This window comes from Anopheles gambiae (assembly GCF_943734735.2).
Source record: "Anopheles gambiae chromosome X unlocalized genomic scaffold, idAnoGambNW_F1_1 X_unloc_50, whole genome shotgun sequence".
Classification (NCBI taxonomy): Eukaryota; Metazoa; Arthropoda; class Insecta; order Diptera; family Culicidae; genus Anopheles; species Anopheles gambiae.
Window position 1 is genome coordinate 30,001 of NW_026902660.1, and position 10,000 is coordinate 40,000.

Below are 10,000 nucleotides of genomic sequence, written 5' to 3' on the forward strand. Positions count from 1 at the left end.
GATGTACTAGTACAGTTATATTAATTGTTTATTTCCCGATCTGGTCTTTTGGCTGGATCGCGAAAAAAACGCTAAGTCCCAAATCTTGAACTCGAGAGGAGAGCGCTGATGACAACCTTTTGGACTGGAGCTCCCTAGAATTCGGCTTTTTCCTTCTCTAAAGGGATGCACTGTTGTATGAATTGTTTATTCACGATCTGGTCGTTGGATTGGATCGTGAAAAAAAAAACGCTAAGTCCCAGATCCTGAACTCGACAGGAAAGCGCTGATGGCAAACATTTTGACTGGAAGTCCCTAGAAAACGGCTTTTTCCTTATTGGCATTATGTGGCACGTTTATTGTGGCTAGAACATTAATTATCCCCCAAATGGCACCAACGCTTGGCGAAAGTCTCGAAATACTCCTATCCCGACGCACCAGCAACCGCAACACGATGCAAAATAAATTGCACGAGCTGCTGATACTTGTACCATGCACGGTACACGGTACCAAATTATACCCCTGAAAGTGTGCAATTTGGTGCTATAGTAGGAAATTTGGTTGGGCAAGCCTAGCTACGCGTGTCGCTACGCGTGTTGCATGGTGGTCGATCAGAGGTATGCAAAAGCACCTATCTAGGGGAATTACTTTACGTTCTAGTAGCAAGTTCGATTTTTCGGTCCAGCACGGCAGTAATCCTGCATGCATACACTCCATGTACCAAAAATGTACTAGGCGTTTCTCAGTAGCTTTTTTGCGCCACGTGGCAAAAGTATTCGAGTTCAGATTCTTGGAACTTTGCGTATTGTTCAAAACTAATAACGAAAACTAAATTATAAATGGGTAAAAGGCTAGCGTTTCTCAGTAGCTTTTTTGCGCCACGTGGCAAAAGTATTCGAGTTCAGATTTCTGGGACTTAGCGTATTTTTCAAAATTGATTATGCAAATTGAAGTACAAATGGGGCATTAGCTAGGCGTTGCCCAGTAGCTTTTGGCGCCACATGGAGGAAGTAGTCGAGTTCAAATTTCTGGGACGTAGCGTAGTTTTTCAATCATAATAAACCGAATCAAACATAAAAATCATGAAACTTACACCACGTCCCTAGGTTATGCACAAAACGTAACGATAAAGTGCCGGCCAGGTTAGAGGTGCACCAAAATTGTGTACCGATTAGGAAAAGTACTCTATGTTCCTATGACTTGGGTGAAAAGTGTTGATTAACTGCTGGTTAGGATAGACAGTTGCTTATCGTACACATCGCAAACGAACACCCCTTAGTGAGCAGTAGCAGAAGTCGATTGAACAAAGCGAATGCATTACAAACTGATCAAGTAAAATAAGGAACGCTACGTACTAGGACTTCTTTCCAAGAATGGTGTCCGCGACGGGAGGGCAAGCGTCCTTCCCAGGTTTCCCTAGTAAACCTTGTATGGTAAACATACCCAAGCGTGTCCGTAAGCACGCAACGATAGTCACGAACGAGCACATACCTAGGGAAAGTACTCTACGTACTAGGACTTCTGTCCAAGAATGGTGTCCGCGACGGTCGGGCACTGTGACGCAATTACCAAATCCTAGAATCGTACAAGCAGTGTGTACAAACATAAACATTAACGCGTTCGCTCGGGCTGCGCCGTCCGTGTTGAACACAAATGTGGGGTGATTAATATGAGGTGGATAGACAAAAACATGCGTGGCGAAGACAGTTTTCTGCACGATGTGCACATAGCTCATTTCGTCGTCCCGGGCGAATGGAAAAACACAAAAATATCGAGTATCTTTCTAGGTTTCTGTTATAAAAGGACAGGCCAAAAGGTGACCGGTTGAGATAACGCATTTTAAGCATACAAGCACTTTATTGCAACTTTTGATACAAAAACTAGGTACGTACACGTAGATTGTAATCAACATGGACATCCATGATCGGGTACGCCCGGGCTGCGCCCTCCATGTTGTACTTTCCCTGATTGGTACACAATTTTGGTGCAAGTGTACCAACATGGACATCTATGAACGCGTACGCTCGAGATGCACCCTTCGTCTTGTACTTTCCCTGATCGGTACACAGTTTTTGGTGCACGGCTATCCCGACCGGCAACTTGTACCTTTATCGACATCCATGAACACAAAGTGCGCGGAACAAAAATTGCTCGGTCAGACCTACAAAGTGCTATATCTCGAATACTAAACGTCGCAGATGGGTGTCGTAGAACAATTTTAAGTTCGTCTAATGATTCTACATCCGATTCTGGATAGTGGTTTTTCGACCACTTTTCAACATTTTGTGGACACCCCGAACCTAGGGGCAGCTCCCTAGCTTTTTTCAAAAATGTGGCACCGAACGGGCCAGAGAGCTCGAGTAGTCGAAAATTTTTTTTTTTGCTAAAAACCCCTCAAAACGTGTCAGGAACGCACCCTAGATGATGAAAAGTGCAACCAGAATGTCAATCGACAACATGCCCGGGGGTACAAATTTGCTCTACGCGTCCCGAGGTAGGGTACTTTTTCATACAAACATCAAAGTGTACGGTGCACAAAGTGCGCGGAACAAAAATTGCTCGGTCAGACCTAGGACGGGCCATAACTCGAATACCTAAACGTCGCAGATGGGTGTCGTAGAACAATTTTAAGTTCGTCTAATGATTCTACATCCGATTCTGGATAGTGGTTTTTCGACCACTTTTCAACATTTTGTGACACCCCGAACCTAGGGGCAGCTCCCTAGCTTTTTTTCAAAAATGTGCACCGAACGGGCCAGAGAGCTCGAGTAGTCGAAAATTTTTTTTTTTGCTATAAACCCCTCAAAACGTGTCAGGAACGCACCCTAGATGATGAAAAGTGCAACCAGAATGTCAATCGACAACATGCCCGGGGGTACAAATTTGCTATACGCGTCCCTAGGTAGGGTACTTTTTCATACAAACATCAAAGTGTACGGTGCACAAAGTGCGCGGAACAAAAATTGCTCGGTCAGACCTACAAAGTGTTATATATCTCGAATACTAAAAGTCGCAGATGGGTGTCGTAGAACAATTTTAAGTTCGTCTAATGATTCTACATCCGATTCTGGAAAAGTGGTTTTTCGACCACTTTTCAACATTTTGTGACACCCCGAACCTAGGGGCAGCTCCCTAGCTTTTTTCAAAAATGTGCACCGAACGGGCCAGAGAGCTCGAGTAGTCGAAAATTTTTTTTTTGCTAAAACCCCTCAAAACGTGTCAGGAACGCACCCTAGATGATGAAAAGTGCAACCAGAATGTCAATCGACAACATGCCCCGGGGGTACAAATTTGCTATACGCGTCCCTAGGTAGGGTACTTTTTCCATACAAACATCAAAGTGTACGGTGCACAAAGTGCGCGGAACAAAAATTGCTCGGTCAGACCTACAAAGTGTTATATATCTCGAATACTAAACGTCGCAGATGGGTGTCGTAGAACAATTTTAAGTTCGTCTAATGATTCTACATCCGATTCTGGATAGTGGTTTTTCGACCACTTTTCAACATTTTGTGACACCCCGAACCTAGGGGCAGCTCCCTAGCTTTTTTCAAAAATGTGCACCGAACGGGCCAGAGAGCTCGAGTAGTCGAAAAAAATTTTTTTGCTAAAACCCCTCAAAACGTGTCAGGAACGCACCCTAGATGATGAAAAGTGCAACCAGAATGTCAATCGACAACATGCCCGGGGGTACAAATTTGCTCTACGCGTCCCTAGGTAGGGTACTTTTTCATACAAACATCAAAGTGTACGGTGCACAAAGTGCGCGGGAACAAAAATTGCTCGGTCAGACCTAGGACGGGGCCATATCTCGAATACTAAACGTCGCAGATGGGTGTCGTAGAACAATTTTAAGTTCGTCTAACGATTCTACATCCGATTCTGGATAGTGGTTTTTCGACCACTTTTTCAACATTTTGTGACACCCCGAACCTAGGGCAGCTCCCTAGCTTTGTTTCAAAATGTGCACCGAACGGGCCAGAGAGCTCGAGTAGTCGAAAAAAATTTTTTTGCTAAAACCCCTCAAAAACGTGTCAGGAACGCACCCTAGATGATGAAAAGTGCAACCAGAATGTCCAATCGACAACATCCCGGGGGGGTACAAATTTGCTCTACGCGTCCCTAGGTAGGGTACTTTTTCATACAAACATCAAAGTGTACGGTGCACAAAGTGCGCGGAACAAAAATTGCTCGGTCAGACCTAGGGACGGGCCATAACTCGAATACTAAACGTCGCAGATGGGTGTCGTAGAACCTTTTAAGTTCGTCTAATGATTCTACATCCGATTCTGGATAGTGGTTTTTCGACCACTTTTCAACATTTTGTGACACCCCGAACCTAGGGGCAGCTCCCTAGCTTTTTTCAAAAATGTGCACCGAACGGGCCAGAGAGCTCGAGTAGTCGAAAAAAATTTTTTTGCTAAAACCCCTCAAAACGTGTCAGGAACGGCACCCTAGATGATGAAAAGTGCAACCAGAATGTCAATCGACAACATGCCCGGGGGTACAAATTTGCTCTACGCGTCCCTAGGTAGGGTACTTTTTCATACAAACATCAAAGTGTACGGTGCACAAAGTGCGCGGAACAAAAATTGCTCGGTCAGACCTAGGACGGGCCATAACTCGAATACTAAACGTCGCAGATGGGTGTCGTAGAACAATTTTAAGTTCGTCTAATGATTCTACATCCGATTCTGGATAGTGGTTTTCGACCACTTTTCAACATTTTGTGACACCCCGAACCTAGGGGCAGCTCCCTAGCTTTTTTCAAAAATGTGCACCGAACGGGCCAGAGAGCTCGAGTAGTCGAAAATTTTTTTTTTTGCTAAAACCCCTCAAAACGTGTCAGGAACGCACCCTAGATGATGAAAGTGCAACCAGAATGTCAATCGACAACATGCCCGGGGGTACAAATTTGCTCTACGCGTCCCTAGGTAGGGTACTTTTTCATACAAACATCAAAAGTGTACGGTGCACAAAGTGCGCGGAACAAAAATTGCTCGGTCAGACCCTACAAAGTGCTATATCTCGAATACTAAACGTCGCAGATGGGTGTCGTAGAACAATTTTAAATTCGTCTAATGATTCTACATCCGATTCTGGATAGTGGTTTTTCGACCACTTTTCAACATTTTGTGACACCCCGAACCTAGGGGCAGCTCCCTAGCTTTTTTCAAAAATGTGCACCGAACGGGCCAGAGAGCTCGAGTAGTCGAAAATTTTTTTTTGCTAAAACCCCTCAAAACGTGTCAGGAACGCACCCTAGATGATGAAAAGTGCAACCAGAATGTCAATCGACAACATGCCCGGGGGGTACAAATTTGCTCTACGCGTCCCGAGGTAGGTAACTTTTTCATACAAACATCAAAGTGTACGGTGCACAAAGTGCGCGGAACAAAAATTGCTCGGTCAGACCTAGGACGGGCCATAACTCGAATACTAAACGTCGCAGATGGGTGTCGGTAGAACAATTTTAAGTTCGTCTAATGATTCTACATCCGATTCTGGATAGTGGTTTTTCGACCACTTTTCAACATTTTGTGACACCCCGAACCTAGGGGCAGCTCCCTAGCTTTTTTCAAAAATGTGCACCGAACGGGCCAGAGGAGCTCGAGTAGTCGAAAATTTTTTTTTTTGCTAAAACCCCTCAAAACGTGTCAGGAAACGCACCCTAGATGATGAAAAGTGCAACCAGAATGTCAATCGGACAACATGCCCGGGGGTACAAATTTGCTATACGCGTCCCTAGGTAGGGTTACTTTTTCATACAAACATCAACGTGTACGGGTGCACAAAGTGCGCGGAACAAAAATTGCTCGGTCAGACCTAGGACGGGGCCATAACTCGAATACTAAACGTCGCAGATGGGTGTCGTAGAACAATTTTAAGTTCGTCTAATGATTCTACATCCGATTCTGGATAGTGGTTTTTCGACCACTTTTCAACATTTTGTGACACCCCGAACCTAGGGGCAGCTCCCTAGCTTTTTTTCAAAAATGTGCACCGAACGGGCCAGAGAGCTCGAGTAGTCGAAAATTTTTTTTTTTGCTAAAACCCCTCAAAACGTGTCAGGAACGCACCCTAGATGATGAAAAGTGCAACAGAATGTCAATCGACAACATGCCCGGGGGGTACAAATTTGCTCTACGCGTCCCTAGGTAGGGTACTTTTTCATACAACATCAAAGTGTACGGTGCACAAAGTGCGCGGAACAAAAATTGCTCGGTCAGACCTAGGACGGGCCATAACTCGAATACTAAACGTCGCAGATGGGTGTCGTAGAACAATTTTAAGTTCGTCTAATGATTCTACATCCGATTCTGGGATAGTGGTTTTTCGACCACTTTTCAACATTTTGTGACACCCCCGAACCTAGGGGCAGCTCCCTAGCTTTTTTCAAAAATGTGCACCGAACGGGCCAGAGAGCTCGAGTAGTCGAAAATTTTTTTTTTTTGCTAAAACCCCTCAAAACGTGTCAGGAACGCACCCTAGATGATGAAAAGTGCAACCAGAATGTCAATCGACAACATGCCCGGGGGTACAAATTTGCTATACGCGTCCCTAGGTAGGGTACTTTTTCATACAAACATCAACGTGTACGGTGCACAAAGTGCGCGGAACAAAAATTGCTCGGGTCAGACCTAGGACGGGCCATAACTCGAATACTAAACGTCGCAGATGGGTGTCGTAGAACAATTTTAAGTTCGTCTAATGATTCTACATCCGATTCTGGATAGTGGTTTTTTCGACCACTTTTCAACATTTTGTGACACCCCGAACCTAGGGGCAGCTCCCTAGCTTTTTTCAAAATGTGCACCGAACGGGCCAGAGAGCTCGAGTAGTCGAAAATTTTTTTTTTTGCTAAAACCCCTCAAAACGTGTCAGGAACGCACCCTAGATGATGAAAGTGCAACCCAGAATGTCAATCGACAACATGCCCGGGGGTACAAATTTGCTCTACGCGTCCCTAGGTAGGGTACTTTTTCATACAAACATCAAAGTGTACGGTGCACAAAGTGCGCGGAACAAAATTGCTCGGTCAGACCTAGGACGGGCCATAACTCGAATACTAAACGTCGCAGATGGGTGTCGTAGAACAATTTTAAGTTCGTCTAATGATTCTACATCCGATTCTGGATAGTGGTTTTTCGACCACTTTTTCAACATTTTGTGACACCCCGAACCTAGGGGCAGCTCCCTAGCTTTTTCAAAAATGTGCACCGAACGGGCCAGAGAGCTCGAGTAGTCGAAAATTTTTTTTTTGCTAAAACCCCTCAAAACGTGTCAGGAACGCACCCTAGATGATGAAAAGTGCAACCAGAATGTCAATCGACAACATGCCCGGGGGTACAAATTTGCTCTACGCGTCCCTAGGTAGGGTACTTTTTCATACAAACATCAACGTGTACGGTGCACAAAGTGCGCGGAACAAAAATTGCTCGGTCAGACCTAGGACGGGCCATAACTCGAATACTAAACGTCGCAGATGGGTGTCGTAGAACAATTTTAAAATTCGTCTAATGATTCTACATCCGATTCTGGATAGTGGTTTTTTCGACCACTTTTCAACATTTTGTGACACCCCGAACCTAGGGGCAGCTCCCTAGCTTTTTTCAAAAATGTGCACCGAACGGGCCAGAGAGCTCGAGTAGTCGAAAATTTTTTTTTTTGCTAAAACCCCTCAAAACGTGTCAGGAACGCACCCTAGATGATGAAAAGTGCAACCAGAATGTCAATCGACAACATGCCCGGGGGTACAAATTTGCTATACGCGTCCCTAGGTAGGGTACTTTTTCATACAAACATCAACGTGTACGGTGCACAAAGTGCGCGGAACAAAAAATTGCTCGGTCAGACCTAGGACGGGCCATAACTCGAATACTAAACGTCGCAGATGGGGTGTCGTAGAACAATTTTAAGTTCGTCTAATGATTCTACATCCGATTCTGGATAGTGGTTTTTCGACCACTTTTCAACATTTTGTGACACCCCGAACCTAGGGGGCAGCTCCCTAGCTTTTTTCAAAAATGTGCACCGAACGGGCCAGAGAGCTCGAGTAGTCGAAAATTTTTTTTTTTGCTAAAACCCCTCAAAACGGTGTCAGGAACGCACCCTAGATGATGAAAAGTGCAACCAGAATGTCAATCGACAACATGCCCCGGGGGTACAAATTTGCTCTACGCGTCCCTAGGTAGGGTACTTTTCATACAAACATCAACGTGTACGGTGCACAAAGTGCGCGGAACAAAAATTGCTCGGTCAGACCTGGTACGGGCCATAACTCGAATACTAAACGTCGCAGCTGGGTGTCGTAGAACAATTTTAAGTTCGTCTAATGATTCTACATCCGATTCTGGATAGTGGTTTTTCGACCACTTTTCAACATTTTGTGACACCCCGAACCTAGGGGCAGCTCCCTAGCTTTTTTCAAAAATGTTGCACCGAACGGGCCAGAGAGGCTCGAGTAATCGAAAATTTTTTTTTTGCTAAAACCCCTCAAAACGGTGTAGAAAACTGATTTTAGATGATAAAAAAGTGCAACCAGAACGTCAAACGACAACTTTGTTGGGGGGTACCCTTTTTACTCTACGGGCCACTAGCTTAGGCGCGCCAACAGCGCTTTCCTCTCGGGTTCCCATTTTTTGCCCTCCTGGGATTATGATCATTTACTCATTGGCCTACTATAGGGAAGGTACCTTGCTTCGAGGTCAAAAATGAAGATTTCACCAAATCGTAGTTTTTGACCTCTATTTAGTCGTAGGAGCATGGTTTGCAGTGTCCGTGGGTCATATAAGCCCCCGTTTGGGTCATACGTCCCCTCCCCGATGAAAATCGTCATATGACTATAGGCCGAACTTATGAAGCAAAAGTGGTGTCTGGTGGGTTCTGCCGATGATCTTAACCTATGATTTTGAGTTTCCACCCTTTCAAAACGTTTCCTGGAGCAGTACATCACGGGTCTACGGACCCAAAGACTTCGTTGCGATGGTTTCAAGCATAAAAGTTGTAACAGCTAAGGGTTTTTAATACGCGTATATTAAATCCTTGCTTGAAACTAAGCTTCGTTGTCTTTAAACTCTGCAAGACCAATCGAACTTCTTAGGGAAACTCGAAGGATTCACGCTAAGCCGGTGGTGCAGGGCACATAGCGTGATGAAACCGGGTTCCCTACCAATGTGGCATATTTTTTCCCTGAGGAGCGAAGCTCAGACCCACGTAGGGGGAGAGCGAAGTGGAACTTAAATGTTCAATGCAGCAAATGTTCGCCATGCGGATAAACAAGTTGGAATAGTTCAATGTAGTGTAATGCAAACACGAATCGCAAATAACGATACGGGACCCAGAAGCAATTCTGCGGATCCCTCGGGGAGTGGTGAGTTGATATAAATTAGAAGTGAAAATCCAAGTTGTTCGGGCTCCGGCTCGGGCAGCCGATACGAGGTTCCTGTTGAGCTTGTTTGTACATCGCGCAGAGGCGCCGTTCGGTTCTAGCAATGATTCCCGCCACCATGTTCCATGCGTGCAGAGATCCGTTAGAGCTCGTTCAATGTGTCCCGCCGTGATTACGAAAAAGTCCAACAGTTGACTTAGTTGGGTGTGCGTCAAGTAATCGCGCAGAGATTGCCGATCGGTGCCTAGCAATGTTTCCCGTCACAAGGTGGTATTGGCACCTGTGCAGAGTGGCCGTTAGCAATGTCTCCCGTATCACGGTGGTGTACCATCACTAGTGCAGAGTGACCGCTAGCAATGTCTCCCGTCACAAGGTGGTAGCCCAGAAGTGCAGAGAAGCCGCTGTAGCAAAGTCTCCCGTATCACGTTGGAGTTCTTCACTAGTGCAGAGAGATCGCTGAACCGTTCAATGTGTCCCGTCGTGGTGTGCTTGTACCGAGCACGTAGGATACACCTTGCTTTGTTGGTTTGGGATAGGAGTGGTCGCGCAACTGCCTCCACGCCGCAGAGTGCCAGTTCGGATTGAAGGTCACTTTAGCCGTTCAATGCATCAGTCGGTGGGGTGTTCAGA